Source organism: Crinia signifera, chromosome 6 (genome assembly GCF_055691185.1).
Source record: "Crinia signifera chromosome 6, ASM5569118v1, whole genome shotgun sequence".
In the NCBI taxonomy this organism is placed as follows: Eukaryota; Metazoa; Chordata; class Amphibia; order Anura; family Myobatrachidae; genus Crinia; species Crinia signifera.
In genome coordinates, this window is record NC_139222.1 from 59,854,617 (window position 1) to 59,868,894 (window position 14,278).

The 14,278-nt window shown below is 39.8% G+C and overlaps 28 non-coding genes and 3 pseudogenes across 28 annotated transcripts; all 31 read left to right on the top strand.

Annotated features, from left to right (window-relative positions):
* The first annotated feature begins 212 nt into the window (after window positions 1-212).
* LOC146014104 (5S ribosomal RNA) lies at window positions 213-331 on the top strand. The gene has a single exon (XR_014447059.1). It is a non-coding gene; the product is annotated as a 5S ribosomal RNA (ribosomal RNA).
* Window positions 332-675: 344 nt separating this feature from the next.
* On the top strand, window positions 676-794 carry LOC146016475 (5S ribosomal RNA). Its single transcript, XR_014449367.1, has one exon. It is a non-coding gene; the product is annotated as a 5S ribosomal RNA (ribosomal RNA).
* A 344-nt stretch (window positions 795-1,138) lies between these two features.
* Window positions 1,139-1,257, top strand: LOC146015198 (5S ribosomal RNA). The gene has a single exon (XR_014448126.1). It is a non-coding gene; the product is annotated as a 5S ribosomal RNA (ribosomal RNA).
* A 345-nt stretch (window positions 1,258-1,602) lies between these two features.
* Window positions 1,603-1,721, top strand: LOC146013271 (5S ribosomal RNA). The gene has a single exon (XR_014446251.1). It is a non-coding gene; the product is annotated as a 5S ribosomal RNA (ribosomal RNA).
* Window positions 1,722-2,066: 345 nt separating this feature from the next.
* Window positions 2,067-2,185, top strand: LOC146016174 (5S ribosomal RNA). The gene has a single exon (XR_014449071.1). It is a non-coding gene; the product is annotated as a 5S ribosomal RNA (ribosomal RNA).
* Window positions 2,186-2,528: 343 nt separating this feature from the next.
* Window positions 2,529-2,647, top strand: LOC146015891 (5S ribosomal RNA). The gene has a single exon (XR_014448798.1). It is a non-coding gene; the product is annotated as a 5S ribosomal RNA (ribosomal RNA).
* Window positions 2,648-2,992: 345 nt separating this feature from the next.
* LOC146014714 (5S ribosomal RNA) lies at window positions 2,993-3,111 on the top strand. Its single transcript, XR_014447659.1, has one exon. It is a non-coding gene; the product is annotated as a 5S ribosomal RNA (ribosomal RNA).
* Window positions 3,112-3,455: 344 nt separating this feature from the next.
* Window positions 3,456-3,574, top strand: LOC146016175 (5S ribosomal RNA). The gene has a single exon (XR_014449072.1). It is a non-coding gene; the product is annotated as a 5S ribosomal RNA (ribosomal RNA).
* Window positions 3,575-3,919: 345 nt separating this feature from the next.
* On the top strand, window positions 3,920-4,038 carry LOC146015892 (5S ribosomal RNA). The gene has a single exon (XR_014448799.1). It is a non-coding gene; the product is annotated as a 5S ribosomal RNA (ribosomal RNA).
* Window positions 4,039-4,383: 345 nt separating this feature from the next.
* Window positions 4,384-4,502, top strand: LOC146010344 (5S ribosomal RNA; annotated as a pseudogene).
* Window positions 4,503-4,846: 344 nt separating this feature from the next.
* LOC146016176 (5S ribosomal RNA) lies at window positions 4,847-4,965 on the top strand. The gene has a single exon (XR_014449073.1). It is a non-coding gene; the product is annotated as a 5S ribosomal RNA (ribosomal RNA).
* Window positions 4,966-5,310: 345 nt separating this feature from the next.
* Window positions 5,311-5,429, top strand: LOC146015893 (5S ribosomal RNA). The gene has a single exon (XR_014448800.1). It is a non-coding gene; the product is annotated as a 5S ribosomal RNA (ribosomal RNA).
* A 344-nt stretch (window positions 5,430-5,773) lies between these two features.
* Window positions 5,774-5,892, top strand: LOC146015117 (5S ribosomal RNA). Its single transcript, XR_014448048.1, has one exon. It is a non-coding gene; the product is annotated as a 5S ribosomal RNA (ribosomal RNA).
* Window positions 5,893-6,237: 345 nt separating this feature from the next.
* On the top strand, window positions 6,238-6,356 carry LOC146010746 (5S ribosomal RNA; annotated as a pseudogene).
* A 343-nt stretch (window positions 6,357-6,699) lies between these two features.
* LOC146013272 (5S ribosomal RNA) lies at window positions 6,700-6,818 on the top strand. The gene has a single exon (XR_014446252.1). It is a non-coding gene; the product is annotated as a 5S ribosomal RNA (ribosomal RNA).
* A 345-nt stretch (window positions 6,819-7,163) lies between these two features.
* Window positions 7,164-7,282, top strand: LOC146017143 (5S ribosomal RNA). The gene has a single exon (XR_014450016.1). It is a non-coding gene; the product is annotated as a 5S ribosomal RNA (ribosomal RNA).
* A 345-nt stretch (window positions 7,283-7,627) lies between these two features.
* LOC146010495 (5S ribosomal RNA) lies at window positions 7,628-7,746 on the top strand (annotated as a pseudogene).
* A 347-nt stretch (window positions 7,747-8,093) lies between these two features.
* Window positions 8,094-8,212, top strand: LOC146015195 (5S ribosomal RNA). Its single transcript, XR_014448123.1, has one exon. It is a non-coding gene; the product is annotated as a 5S ribosomal RNA (ribosomal RNA).
* A 345-nt stretch (window positions 8,213-8,557) lies between these two features.
* LOC146013273 (5S ribosomal RNA) lies at window positions 8,558-8,676 on the top strand. Its single transcript, XR_014446253.1, has one exon. It is a non-coding gene; the product is annotated as a 5S ribosomal RNA (ribosomal RNA).
* Window positions 8,677-9,020: 344 nt separating this feature from the next.
* Window positions 9,021-9,139, top strand: LOC146016177 (5S ribosomal RNA). The gene has a single exon (XR_014449074.1). It is a non-coding gene; the product is annotated as a 5S ribosomal RNA (ribosomal RNA).
* Window positions 9,140-9,481: 342 nt separating this feature from the next.
* On the top strand, window positions 9,482-9,600 carry LOC146015444 (5S ribosomal RNA). The gene has a single exon (XR_014448365.1). It is a non-coding gene; the product is annotated as a 5S ribosomal RNA (ribosomal RNA).
* A 345-nt stretch (window positions 9,601-9,945) lies between these two features.
* Window positions 9,946-10,064, top strand: LOC146013274 (5S ribosomal RNA). Its single transcript, XR_014446254.1, has one exon. It is a non-coding gene; the product is annotated as a 5S ribosomal RNA (ribosomal RNA).
* A 344-nt stretch (window positions 10,065-10,408) lies between these two features.
* LOC146014105 (5S ribosomal RNA) lies at window positions 10,409-10,527 on the top strand. The gene has a single exon (XR_014447060.1). It is a non-coding gene; the product is annotated as a 5S ribosomal RNA (ribosomal RNA).
* Window positions 10,528-10,871: 344 nt separating this feature from the next.
* On the top strand, window positions 10,872-10,990 carry LOC146016476 (5S ribosomal RNA). Its single transcript, XR_014449368.1, has one exon. It is a non-coding gene; the product is annotated as a 5S ribosomal RNA (ribosomal RNA).
* A 344-nt stretch (window positions 10,991-11,334) lies between these two features.
* On the top strand, window positions 11,335-11,453 carry LOC146013275 (5S ribosomal RNA). Its single transcript, XR_014446255.1, has one exon. It is a non-coding gene; the product is annotated as a 5S ribosomal RNA (ribosomal RNA).
* Window positions 11,454-11,798: 345 nt separating this feature from the next.
* Window positions 11,799-11,917, top strand: LOC146013276 (5S ribosomal RNA). Its single transcript, XR_014446256.1, has one exon. It is a non-coding gene; the product is annotated as a 5S ribosomal RNA (ribosomal RNA).
* Window positions 11,918-12,262: 345 nt separating this feature from the next.
* Window positions 12,263-12,381, top strand: LOC146016179 (5S ribosomal RNA). Its single transcript, XR_014449076.1, has one exon. It is a non-coding gene; the product is annotated as a 5S ribosomal RNA (ribosomal RNA).
* A 342-nt stretch (window positions 12,382-12,723) lies between these two features.
* On the top strand, window positions 12,724-12,842 carry LOC146015894 (5S ribosomal RNA). The gene has a single exon (XR_014448801.1). It is a non-coding gene; the product is annotated as a 5S ribosomal RNA (ribosomal RNA).
* A 345-nt stretch (window positions 12,843-13,187) lies between these two features.
* Window positions 13,188-13,306, top strand: LOC146014715 (5S ribosomal RNA). Its single transcript, XR_014447660.1, has one exon. It is a non-coding gene; the product is annotated as a 5S ribosomal RNA (ribosomal RNA).
* Window positions 13,307-13,650: 344 nt separating this feature from the next.
* LOC146016180 (5S ribosomal RNA) lies at window positions 13,651-13,769 on the top strand. Its single transcript, XR_014449077.1, has one exon. It is a non-coding gene; the product is annotated as a 5S ribosomal RNA (ribosomal RNA).
* A 345-nt stretch (window positions 13,770-14,114) lies between these two features.
* LOC146015895 (5S ribosomal RNA) lies at window positions 14,115-14,233 on the top strand. Its single transcript, XR_014448802.1, has one exon. It is a non-coding gene; the product is annotated as a 5S ribosomal RNA (ribosomal RNA).
* The last annotated feature ends 45 nt before the right edge of the window (window positions 14,234-14,278 follow it).

Genomic DNA, 14,278 nt, shown 5'->3' on the forward strand with positions numbered 1-14,278 from the left:
TGTTTAGGCCCAATTCCAACTGCTTTTGGCAGCTAAACAGAGTTGATCCTCTTTAGTAGTTTAAGTTAAGACCCCCTGCTAATATCATGTCCTGTAGGTCTTTTTACATTACAAACACATGATTTTTTTCAGTAAGCCAATACAGTTAGGAAACTGTTTATTAGCTTACCTGGTGATAGAAGTAGAAGAGGGCAAAAAAGTGCCTGTATCTCACCTACAGCCATACCACATTGGAAAGGCCCAATCTCGTCTGATCTTGGAAGCTAAGCAGTGTTGGGCCTGGTTAGTACTTGGGTGGGAAACCACATGGGAACACCAGGTGCTGTAGGTTTTTTCACATTACAGGCAAATTGTTTTTATTCTCTAGCTATTTAAATTGGAAACTTTTTCTTTTTATTGCCAGTACAGACATGTGGAAGAGGTAAACAGACACAATAGCCATCACCTAAAGACTTACCACACTGTTTAGGCCCAATTCCAACTGCTTTTGGCAGCTAAACAGTGTTGAGCCTCTTTAGTAGTTTAATTTAAGACCCCCTGCTAATATCATGTCCTGTAGGTCTTTTTACATTACCAACACATGATATTTTTCATTAAGCCAATACAGTTAGGAAACTTTTTTATTAGCTTACCTGGTGATAGAAGTAGAAGAGGGCAAAAAAGTGCATTTATCTCACCTACAGCCATACCACATTGGATAGGCCCAATCTTGTTTGATCTTGGAAGCTAAGCAGTGTTGGGCCTGGTTAGTACTTGGGTGGGAGACCACATGGGAACACCAGGTGCTGTAGGTTTTTTCACATTACAGGCAAATTGTTTTTATTCTCTAGCTATTTAAATTGGAAACTTTTTCTTTTTATTGCCAGTACAGACATTTGGAAGAGGTCAAACAGACACAATAGCCATCACCTAAAGACTTACCACACTGTTTAGGCCCAATTCCAACTGCTTTTGGCAGCTAAACAGTGTTGAGCCTCTTTAGTAGTTTAATTTAAGACCCCTGCTAATATCATGTCCTGTAGGTCTTTTTACATTACCAACACATGATTTTTTTCAGTAAGCCAATACAGTTAGGAAACTTTTTTATTAGCTTACCTGGTGATAGAAGTAGAAGAGGGCAAAAAAGTGCCTGTATCTCACCTACAGCCATACCACATTGGATAGGCCCAATCTCGTCTGATCTTGGAAGCTAAGCAGTGTTGGGCCTGGTTAGTACTTGGGTGGGAGACCACATGGGAACACCAGGAGCTGTAGGTTTTTTCACATTATAGGCAAATTGTTTTTATTCTCTAGCTATTTAAATTGGAAACTTTTTCTTTTTATTGCCAGCACAGACATTTGGAAGAGGTCAAACAGACACAATAGCCATCACCTAAAGACTTACCACACTGTTTAGGCTCAATTCCAACTGCTTTTGGCAGCTAAACAGTGTTGAGCCTCTTTTGTAGTTTAATTTAAGACCCCCTGCTAATATCATGTCCTGTAGGTCTTTTTACATTACCAACACATGATTTTTTTCAGTAAGCCAATACAGTTAGGAAACTTTTTTATTAGCTTACCTGGTGATAGAAGTAGAAGAGGGCAAATAAGTGCCTGTATCTCACCTACAGCCATACCACATTGGATAGGCCCAATCTCGTCTGATCTTGGAAGCTAAGCAGTGTTGGGCCTGGTTAGTACTTGGGTGGGAGACCACATGGGAACACCAGGTGCTGTAGGTTTTTTCACATTACAGGCAAATTGTTTTTATTCTCTAGCTATTTAAATTGGAAACTTTTTCTTTTTATTGCCAGCACAGACATTTGGAAGAGGTCAAACAGACACAATAGCCATCACCTAAAGACTTACCACACTGTTTAGGCCCAATTCCAACTGCTTTTGGCAGCTAAACAGAGTTGATCCTCTTTAGTAGTTTAATTTAAGACCCCCTGCTAATATCATGTCCTGTAGGTCTTTTTACATTACCAACACATGATTTTTTTTAAGTAAGCCAATACAGTTAGGAAACTGTTTATTAGCTTACCTGGTGATAGAAGTAGAAGAGGGCAAAAAAGTGCCTGTATCTCACCTACAGACATACCACATTGGATAGGCCCAATCTCGTCTGATCTTGGAAGCTAAGCAGTGTTGGGCCTGGTTAGTACTTGGGTGGGAGACCACATGGGAACACCAGGTGCTGTAGGTTTTTTCACATTACAGGCAAATTGTTTTTATTCTCTAGCTTAAATTGGAAACTTTTTCTTTTTATTGCCAGTACAGACATGTGGAAGAGGTCAAACAGACACAATAGCCATCACCTAAAGACTTACCACACTGTTTAGGCCCAATTCCAACTGCTTTTGGCAGCTAAACAGTGTTGAGCCTCTTTAGTAGTTTAATTTAAGACCCCCTGCTAATATCATGTCCTGTAGGTCTTTTTACATTACCAACACATGATTTTTTTTCATTAAGCCAATACAGTTAGGAAACTTTTTTATTAGTTTACCTGGTGATAGAAGTAGAAGAGGGCAAAAAAGTGCCTGTATCTCACCTACAGCCATACCACATTGGATAGGCCCAATCTTGTCTGATCTTGGAAGCTAAGCAGTGTTGGGCCTGGTTAGTACTTGGGTGGGAGACCACATGGGAACACCAGGTGCTGTAGGTTTTTTCACATTACAGGCAAATTGTTTTTATTCTCTAGCTATTTAAATTGGAAACTTTTTCTTTTTATTGCCAGCACAGACATTTGGAAGAGGTCAAACAGACACAATAGCCATCACCTAAAGACTTACCACACTGTTTAGGCCCAATTCCAACTGCTTTTGGCAGCTAAACAGTGTTGAGCCTCTTTAGTAGTTTAATTTAAGACCCCTGCTAATATCATGTCCTGTAGGTCTTTTTACATTACCAACACATGATTTTTTTTAAGTAAGCCAATACAGTTAGGAAACTTTTTTATTAGCTTACCTGGTGATAGAAGTAGAAGAGGGCAAAAAAGTGCCTGTATCTCACCTACAGCCATACCACATTGGGTAGGCCCAATCTCGTCTGATCTTGGAAGCTAAGCAGTGTTGGGCCTGGTTAGTACTTGGGTGGGAGACCACATGGGAACACCAGGTGCTGTAGGTTTTTTCACATTACAGGCAAATTGTTTTTATTCTCTAGCTATTTAAATTGGAAACTTTTTCTTTTTATTGCCAGTACAGACATTTGGAAGAGGTCAAACAGACACAATAGCCATCACCTAAAGACTTACCACACTGTTTAGGCCCAATTCCAACTGCTTTTGGCAGCTAAACAGAGTTGATCCTCTTTAGTAGTTTAATTTAAGACCCCCTGCTAATATCATGTCCTGTAGGTCTTTTTACATTACCAACACATGATTTTTTTCAGTAAGCCAATACAGTTAGGAAACTGTTTATTAGCTTACCTGGTGATAGAAGTAGAAGAGGGCAAAAAAGTGCCTGTATCTCACCTACAGACATACCACATTGGATAGGCCCAATCTCGTCTGATCTTGGAAGCTAAGCAGTGTTGGGCCTGGTTAGTACTTGGGTGGGAGACCACATGGGAACACCAGGTGCTGTAGGTTTTTTCACATTACAGGCAAATTGTTTTTATTCTCTAGCTATTTAAATTGGAAACTTTTTCTTTTTATTGCCAGTACAGACATGTGGAAGAGGTCAAACAGACACAATAGCCATCACCTAAAGACTTACCACACTGTTTAGGCCCAATTCCAACTGCTTTTGGCAGCTAAACAGTGTTGAGCCTCTTTAGTAGTTTAATTTAAGACCCCCTGCTAATATCATGTCCTGTAGGTCTTTTTACATTACCAACACATGATTTTTTTCATTAAGCCAATACAGTTAGGAAACTTTTTTATTAGCTTACCTGGTGATAGAAGTAGAAGAGGGCAAAAAAGTGCCTGTATCTCACCTACAGCCATACCACATTGGATAGGCCCAATCTTGTCTGATCTTGGAAGCTAAGCAGTGTTGGGCCTGGTTAGTACTTGGGTGGGAGACCACATGGGAACACCAGGTGCTGTAGGTTTTTTCACATTACAGGCAAATTGTTTTTATTCTCTAGCTATTTAAATTGGAAACTTTTTCTTTTTATTGCCAGTACAGACATTTGGAAGAGGTCAAACAGACACAATAGCCATCACCTAAAGACTTACCACACTGTTTAGGCCCAATTCCAACTGCTTTTGGCAGCTAAACAGTGTTGAGCCTCTTTAGTAGTTTAATTTAAGACCCCTGCTAATATCATGTCCTGTAGGTCTTTTTACATTACCAACACATGATTTTTTTTAAGTAAGCCAATACAGTTAGGAAACTTTTTTATTAGCTTACCTGGTGATAGAAGTAGAAGAGGGCAAAAAAGTGCCTGTATCTCACCTACAGCCATACTACATTGGATAGGCCCAATCTCGTCTGATCTTGGAAGCTAAGCAGTGTTGGGCCTGGTTAGTACTTGGGTGGGAGAACACATGGGAACACCAGGTGCTGTAGGTTTTTTCACATTACAGGCAAATTGTTTTTATTCTCTAGCTATTTAAATTGGAAACTTTTTCTTTTTATTGCCAGTACAGACATTTGGAAGAGGTCAAACAGACACAATAGCCATCACCTAAAGACTTACCACACTGTTTAGGCCCAATTCCAACTGCTTTTGGCAGCTAAACAGAGTTGATCCTCTTTAGTAGTTTAATTTAAGACCCCCTGCTAATATCATGTCCTGTAGGTCTTTTTACATTACCAACACATGATTTTTTTCAGTAAGCCAATACAGTTAGGAAACTGTTTATTAGCTTACCTGGTGATAGAAGTAGAAGAGGGCAAAAAAGTGCCTGTATCTCACCTACAGACATACCACATTGGATAGGCCCAATCTCGTCTGATCTTGGAAGCTAAGCAGTGTTGGGCCTGGTTAGTACTTGGGTGGGAGACCACATGGGAACACCAGGTGCTGTAGGTTTTTTCACATTACAGGCAAATTGTTTTTATTCTCTAGCTATTTAAATTGGAAACTTTTTCTTTTTATTGTCAGTACAGACATGTGGAAGAGGTCAAACAGACACAATAGCCATCACCTAAAGACTTACCACACTGTTTAGGCCCAATTCCAACTGCTTTTGGCAGCTAAACAGTGTTGAGCCTCTTTAGTAGTTTAATTTAAGACCCCCTGCTAATATCATGTCCTGTAGGTCTTTTTACATTACCAACACATGATTTTTTTCATTAAGCCAATACAGTTAGGAAACTTTTTTATTAGCTTACCTGGTGATAGAAGTAGAAGAGGGCAAAAAAGTGCCTGTATCTCACCTACAGCCATACCACATTGGATAGGCCCAATCTTGTCTGATCTTGGAAGCTAAGCAGTGTTGGGCCTGGTTAGTACTTGGGTGGGAGACCACATGGGAACACCAGGTGCTGTAGGTTTTTTCACATTACAGGCAAATTGTTTTTATTCTCTAGCTATTTAAATTGGAAACTTTTTCTTTATATTGCCAGTACAGACATTTGGAAGAGGTCAAACAGACACAATAGCCATCACCTAAAGACTTACCACACTGTTTAGGCCCAATTCCAACTGCTTTTGGCAGCTAAACAGTGTTGAGCCTCTTTAGTAGTTTAATTTAAGACCCCTGCTAATATCATGTCCTGTAGGTCTTTTTACATTACCAACACATGATTTTTTTCAGTAAGCCAATACAGTTAGGAAACTTTTTTATTAGCTTACCTGGTGATAGAAGTAGAAGAGGGCAAAAAAGTGCCTGTATCTCACCTACAGCCATACCACATTGGATAGGCCCTATCTCGTCTGATCTTGGAAGCTAAGCAGTGTTGGGCCTGGTTAGTACTTGGGTGGGAGACCACCTGGGAACACCAGGTGCTGTAGGTTTTTTCACATTACTGGCAAATTATTTTTATTCTCTAGCTATTTAAATTGGAAACTTTTTCTTTTTATTGCCAGCACAGACATTTGGAAGAGGTCAAACAGACACAATAGCCATCACCTAAAGACTTACCACACTGTTTAGGCTCAATTCCAACTGCTTTTGGCAGCTAAACAGTGTTGAGTCTCTTTTGTAGTTTAATTTAAGACCCCCTGCTAATATCATGTCCTGTAGGTCTTTTTACTTTACCAACACATGGTTTTTTTCAGTAAGCCAATACAGTTAGGAAACTTTTGTATTAGCTTACCTGGTGATAGAAGTAGAAGAGGGCAAAAAAGTGACTGTATTTCACCTACAGCCATACCACATTGGCTAGGCCCAATATCGTCTGATCTTGGAAGCTAAGCAGTGTTGGACCTGGTTAGTACTTGGGTGGGAGACCACCTGGGAACACCAGGTGCTGTAGGTTTTTTCACATTACTGGCAAATTGTTTTTATTCTCTAGCTATTTATATTGGAAACTTTTTCTTTTTATTGCCAGCACAGACATTTGGAAGAGGTCATAGAGACACAATAGCCATCACCTAAAGACTTACCACACTGTTTAGGCTCAATTCCAACTGCTTTTGGCAGCTAACAGTGTTGAGCCTCTTTAGTAGTTTAATTTAAGACCCCTGCTAATATCATGTCCTGTAGGTCTTTTTACATTACCAACACATGATTTTTTTCAGTAAGCCAATACAGTTAGGAAACTTTTTTATTAGCTTACCTGGTGATAGAAGTAGAAGAGGGCAAAAAAGTGCCTGTATCTCACCTACAGCCATACCACATTGGATAGGCCCAATCTCGTCTGATCTTGGAAGCTAAGCAGTGTTGGGCCTGGTTAGTACTTGGGTGGGAGACCACATGGGAACACCAGGTGCTGTAGGTTTTTTCACATTACAGGCAAATTGTTTTTATTCTCCAGCTATTTAAATTGGAAACTTTTTCTTTTTATTGCCAGCACAGACATTTGGAAGAGGTCAAACAGACACAATAGCCATCACCTAAAGACTTACCACACTGTTTAGGCTCAATTCCAACTGCTATTGGCAGCTAAACAGTGTTGAGCCTCTTTTGCAGTTTAATTTAAGACCCCCTGCTAATATCATGTCCTGTAGGTCTTTTTACATTACCAACACATGATTTTTTTCAGTAAGCCAATACAGTTAGGAAACTTTTTTATTAGCTTACCTGGTGATAGAAGTAGAAAAGGGCAAATAAGTGCCTGTATCTCACCTACAGCCATACCACATTGGATAGGCCCAATCTCATCTGAACTTATAAGCTAAGCAGTGTTGGGCCTGGTTAGTACTTGGGTGGGAGACCACATGGGAACACCAGGTGCTGTAGGTTTTTTCACATTACTGGCAAATTGTTTTTATTCTCTAGCTATTTATATTGGAAACTTTTTCATTTTATTGCCAGCACAGACATTTGGAAGAGGTCAAACAGACACAATAGCCATCACCTAAAGACTTACCACAATGTTTAGGCTCAATTCCAACTGCTTTTGGCAGCTAAATAGTGTTGAGCCTCTTTTGTAGTTTAATTTAAGACCCCCTGCTAATATCATGTCCTGTAGGTCTTTTTACATTACCAACACATGATTTTTTTCAGTAAGCCAATACAGTTAGGAAACTTTTGTATTAGCTTACCTGGTGATAGAAGTAGAAGAGGGCAAAAAAGTGGCTTTAACTCACCTACAGCCATTCCACATTGGATAGGCCCAATCTCGTCTGATCTTGGAAGCTAAGCAGTGTTGGTCCTGGTTAGTACTTGGGTGGGAGTCCACATGGGAACACCAGGTGCTGTAGGTTTTTTCACATTACAGGCAAATTGTTTTTATTCTCTAGCTATTTAAATTGGAAACTTTTTCTTTTTATTGCCAGTACAGACATTTGGAAGAGGTCAAACAGACACAATAGCCATCACATAAAGACTTACCACACTGTTTAGGCCCAATTCCAACTGCTTTTGGCAGCTAAACAGTGTTGAGCCTGTTTAGTAGTTTAATTTAAGACCCCCTGCTAATATCATGTCCTGTAGGTCTTTTTACATTACCAACACATGATTTTTTTTTAAGTAAGCCAATACAGTTAGGAAACTTTTTTATTAGTTTACCTGGTGATAGAAGTAGAAGAGGGCAAAAAAGTGCTTGTATCTCACCTACAGCCATACCACATTGGATAGGCCCAATCTCGTCTGATCTTGGAAGCTAAGCAGTGTTGGGCCTGGTTAGTACTTGGGTGGGAGACCACCTGGGAACACCAGGTGCTGTAGGTTTTTTCACATTACTGGCAAATTATTTTTATTCTCTAGCTATTTAAATTGGAAACTTTTTCTTTTTATTGCCAGCACAGACATTTGGAAGAGGTCAAACAGACACACTAGCCATCACCTAAAGACTTACCACACTGTTTAGGCTCAATTCCAACTGCTTTTGGCAGCTAAACAGTGTTGAGCCTCTTTTGTAGTTTAATTTAAGACCCCCTGCTAATATCATGTCCTGTAGGTCTTTTTACATTACCAACACATGATTTTTTTCAGTAAGCCAATACAGTTAGGAAACTTTTTTATTAGCTTACCTGGTGATAGAAGTAGAAGAGGGCAAATAAGTGCCTGTATCTCACCTACAGCCATACCACATTGGATAGGCCCAATCTCGTCTGATCTTGGAAGCTAAGCAGTGTTGGGCCTGGTTAGTACTTGGGTGGGAGACCACATGGGAACACCAGGTGCTGTAGGTTTTTTCACATTACAGGCAAATTGTTTTTATTCTCTAGCTATTTAAATTGGAAACTTTTTCTTTTTATTGCCAGCACAGACATTTGGAAGAGGTCAAACAGACACAATAGCCATCACCTAAAGACTTACCACACTGTTTAGGCCCAATTCCAACTGCTTTTGGCAGCTAAACAGAGTTGATCCTCTTTAGTAGTTTAATTTAAGACCCCCTGCTAATATCATGTCCTGTAGGTCTTTTTACATTACCAACACATGATTTTTTTCAGTAAGCCAATACAGTTAGGAAACTGTTTATTAGCTTACCTGGTGATAGAAGTAGAAGAGGGCAAAAAAGTGCCTGTATCTCACCTACAGACATACCACATTGGATAGGCCCAATCTCGTCTGATCTTGGAAGCTAAGCAGTGTTGGGCCTGGTTAGTACTTGGGTGGGAGACCACATGGGAACACCAGGTGCTGTAGGTTTTTTCACATTACAGGCAAATTGTTTTTATTCTCTAGCTTAAATTGGAAACTTTTTCTTTTTATTGCCAGTACAGACATGTGGAAGAGGTCAAACAGACACAATAGCCATCACCTAAAGACTTACCACACTGTTTAGGCCCAATTCCAACTGCTTTTGGCAGCTAAACAGTGTTGAGCCTCTTTAGTAGTTTAATTTAAGACCCCCTGCTAATATCATGTCCTGTAGGTCTTTTTACATTACCAACACATGATTTTTTTCATTAAGCCAATACAGTTAGGAAACTTTTTTATCAGCTTACCTGGTGATAGAAGTAGAAGAGGGCAAAAAAGTGCCTGTATCTCACCTACAGCCATACCACATTGGATAGGCCCAATCTTGTCTGATCTTGGAAGCTAAGCAGTGTTGGGCCTGGTTAGTACTTGGGTGGGAGACCACCTGGGAACACCAGGTGCTGTAGGTTTTTTCACATTACTGGCAAATTGTTTTTATTCTCTAGCTATTTATATTGGAAACTTTTTCTTTTTATTGCCAGCACAGACATTTGGAAGAGGTCAAACAGACACACTAGCCATCACCTAAAGACTTACCACACTGTTTAGGCTCAATTCCAACTGCTTTTGGCCGCTAAATAGTGTTGAGCCTCTTTAGTAGTTTAATTTAAGACCCCCTGCTAATATCATGTCCTGTAGGTCTTTTTACATTACCAACACATGATTTTTTTCAGTAAGCCAATACAGTTAGGAAACTTTTTTATTAGCTTACCTGGTGATAGAAGTAGAAGAGGGCAAAAAAGTGCCTGTATCTCACCTACAGCCATACCACATTGGATAGGCCCAATCTCGTCTGATCTTGGAAGCTAAGCAGTGTTGGGCCTGGTTAGTACTTGGGTGGGAGACCACATGGGAACACCAGGTGCTGTAGGTTTTTTCACATTACAGGCAAATTGTTTTTATTCTCTAGCTATTTAAATTGGAAACTTTTTCTTTTTATTGCCAGTACAGACATTTGGAAGAGGTCAAACAGACACAATAGCCATCACCTAAAGACTTACCACACTGTTTAGGCCCAATTCCAACTGCTTTTGGCAGCTAAACAGAGTTGATCCTCTTTAGTAGTTTAAGTTAAGACCCCCTGCTAATATCATGTCCTGTAGGTCTTTTTACATTACAAACACATGATTTTTTTCAGTAAGCCAATACAGTTAGGAAACTGTTTATTAGCTTACCTGGTGATAGAAGTAGAAGAGGGCAAAAAAGTGCCTGTATCTCACCTACAGCCATACCACATTGGAAAGGCCCAATCTCGTCTGATCTTGGAAGCTAAGCAGTGTTGGGCCTGGTTAGTACTTGGGTGGGAAACCACATGGGAACACCAGGTGCTGTAGGTTTTTTCACATTACAGGCAAATTGTTTTTATTATCTAGCTATTTAAATTGGAAACTTTTTCTTTTTATTGCCAGTACAGACATGTGGAAGAGATAAACAGACACAATAGCCATCACCTAAAGACTTACCACACTGTTTAGGCCCAATTCCAACTGCTTTTGGCAGCTAAACAGTGTTGAGCCTCTTTAGTAGTTTAATTTAAGACCCCCTGCTAATATCATGTCCTGTAGGTCTTTTTACATTACCAACACATGATATTTTTCATTAAGCCAATACAGTTAGGAAACTTTTTTATTAGCTTACCTGGTGATAGAAGTAGAAGAGGGCAAAAAAGTGCATTTATCTCACCTACAGCCATACCACATTGGATAGGCCCAATCTTGTTTGATCTTGGAAGCTAAGCAGTGTTGGGCCTGGTTAGTACTTGGGTGGGAGACCACATGGGAACACCAGGTGCTGTAGGTTTTTTCACATTACAGGCAAATTGTTTTTATTCTCTAGCTATTTAAATTGGAAACTTTTTCTTTTTATTGCCAGTACAGACATTTGGAAGAGGTCAAACAGACACAATAGCCATCACCTAAAGACTTACCACACTGTTTAGGCCCAATTCCAACTGCTTTTGGCAGCTAAACAGTGTTGAGCCTCTTTAGTAGTTTAATTTAAGACCCCTGCTAATATCATGTCCTGTAGGTCTTTTTACATTACCAACACATGATTTTTTTCAGTAAGCCAATACAGTTAGGAAACTTTTTTATTAGCTTACCTGGTGATAGAAGTAGAAGAGGGCAAAAAAGTGCCTGTATCTCACCTACAGCCATACCACATTGGATAGGCCCAATCTCGTCTGATCTTGGAAGCTAAGCAGTGTTGGGCCTGGTTAGTACTTGGGTGGGAGACCACATGGGAACACCAGGTGCTGTAGGTTTTTTCACATTATAGGCAAATTGTTTTTATTCTCTAGCTATTTAAATTGGAAACTTTTTCTTTTTATTGCCAGCACAGACATTTGGAAGAGGTCAAACAGACACAATAGCCATCACCTAAAGACTTACCACACTGTTTAGGCTCAATTCCAACTGCTTTTGGCAGCTAAACAGTGTTGAGCCTCTTTTGTAGTTTAATTTAAGACCCCCTGCTAATATCATGTCCTGTAGGTCTTTTTACATTACCAACACATGATTTTTTTCAGTAAGCCAATACAGTTAGGAAACTTTTTTATTAGCTTACCTGGTGATAGAAGTAGAAGAGGGCAAATAAGTGCCTGTATCTCACCTACAGCCATACCACATTGGATAGGCCCAATCTCGTCTGATCTTGGAAGCTAAGCAGTGTTGGGCCTGGTTAGTACTTGGGTGGGAGACCACATGGGAACACCAGGTGCTGTAGGTTTTTTCACATTACAGGCAAATTGTTTTTATTCTCTAGCTATTTAAATTGAAAACTTTTTCTTTTTATTGCCAGCACAGACATTTGGAAGAGGTCAAACAGACACAATAGCCATCACCTAAAGACTTACCACACTGTTTAGGCCCAATTCCAACTGCTTTTGGCAGCTAAACAGAGTTGATCCTCTTTAGTAGTTTAATTTAAGACCCCCTGCTAATATCATGTCCTGTAGGTCTTTTTACATTACCAACACATGATTTTTTTTAAGTAAGCCAATACAGTTAGGAAACTGTTTATTAGCTTACCTGGTGATAGAAGTAGAAGAGGGCAAAAAAGTGCCTGTATCTCACCTACAGACATACCACATTGGATAGGCCCAATCTCGTCTGATCTTGGAAGCTAAGCAGTGTTGGGCCTGGTTAGTACTTGGGTGGGAGACCACATGGGAACACCAGGTGCTGTAGGTTTTTTCACATTACAGGCAAATTGTTTTTATTCTCTAGCTTAAATTGGAAACTTTTTCTTTTTATTGCCAGTACAGACATGTGGAAGAGGTCAAACAGACACAATAGCCATCACCTAAAGACTTACCACACTGTTTAGGCCCAATTCCAACTGCTTTTGGCAGCTAAACAGTGTTGAGCCTCTTTAGTAGTTTAATTTAAGACCCCCTGCTAATATCATGTCCTGTAGGTCTTTTTACATTACCAACACATGATTTTTTTCATTAAGCCAATACAGTTAGGAAACTTTTTTATTAGCTTACCTGGTGATAGAAGTAGAAGAGGGCAAAAAAGTGCCTGTATCTCACCTACAGCCATACCACATTGGATAGGCCCAATCTTGTCTGATCTTGGAAGCTAAGCAGTGTTGGGCCTGGTTAGTACTTGGGTGGGAGACCACATGGGAACACCAGGTGCTGTAGGTTTTTTCACATTACAGGCAAATTGTTTTTATTCTCTAGCTATTTAAATTGGAAACTTTTTCTTTTTATTGCCAGCACAGACATTTGGAAGAGGTCAAACAGACACAATAGCCATCACCTAAAGACTTACCACACTGTTTAGGCCCAATTCCAACTGCTTTTGGCAGCTAAACAGTGTTGAGCCTCTTTAGTAGTTTAATTTAAGACCCCTGCTAATATCATGTCCTGTAGGTCTTTTTACATTACCAACACATGATTTTTTTTAAGTAAGCCAATACAGTTAGGAAACTTTTTTATTAGCTTACCTGGTGATAGAAGTAGAAGAGGGCAAAAAAGTGCCTGTATCTCACCTACAGCCATACCACATTGGGTAGGCCCAATCTCGTCTGATCTTGGAAGCTAAGCAGTGTTGGGCCTGGTTAGTACTTGGGTGGGAGACCACATGGGAACACCAGGTGCTGTAGGTTTTTTCACATTACAGGCAAATTGTTTTTATTCTCTAGCTATTTAAATTGGAAACTTTTTCTTTTTATTGCCAGTACAGACATTTGGAAGAGGTCAAACAGACACAATAGCCATCACCTAAAGACTTACCACACTGTTTAGGCCCAATTCCAACTGCTTTTGGCAGCTAAACAGAGTTGATCCTCTTTAGTAGTTTAATTTAAGACCCCCTGCTAATATCATGTCCTGTAGGTCTTTTTACATTACCAACACATGATTTTTTTCAGTAAGCCAATACAGTTAGGAAACTGTTTATTAGCTTACCTGGTGATAGAAGTAGAAGAGGGCAAAAAAGTGCCTGTATCTCACCTACAGACATACCACATTGGATAGGCCCAATCTCGTCTGATCTTGGAAGCTAAGCAGTGTTGGGCCTGGTTAGTACTTGGGTGGGAGACCACATGGGAACACCAGGTGCTGTAGGTTTTTTCACATTACAGGCAAATTGTTTTTATTCTCTAGCTATTTAAATTGGAAACTTTTTCTTTTTATTGCCAGTACAGACATGTGGAAGAGGTCAAACAGACACAATAGCCATCACCTAAAGACTTACCACACTGTTTAGGCCCAATTCCAACTGCTTTTGGCAGCTAAACAGTGTTGAGCCTCTTTAGTAGTTTAATTTAAGACCCCCTGCTAATATCATGTCCTGTAGGTCTTTTTACATTACCAACACATGATTTTTTTCATTAAGCCAATACAGTTAGGAAACTTTTTTATTAGCTTACCTGGTGATAGAAGTAGAAGAGGGCAAAAAAGTGCCTGTATCTCACCTACAGCCATACCACATTGGATAGGCCCAATCTTGTCTGATCTTGGAAGCTAAGCAGTGTTGGGCCTGGTTAGTACTTGGGTGGGAGACCACATGGGAACACCAGGTGCTGTAGGTTTTTTCACATTACAGGCAAATTGTTTTTATTCTCTAGCTATTTAAA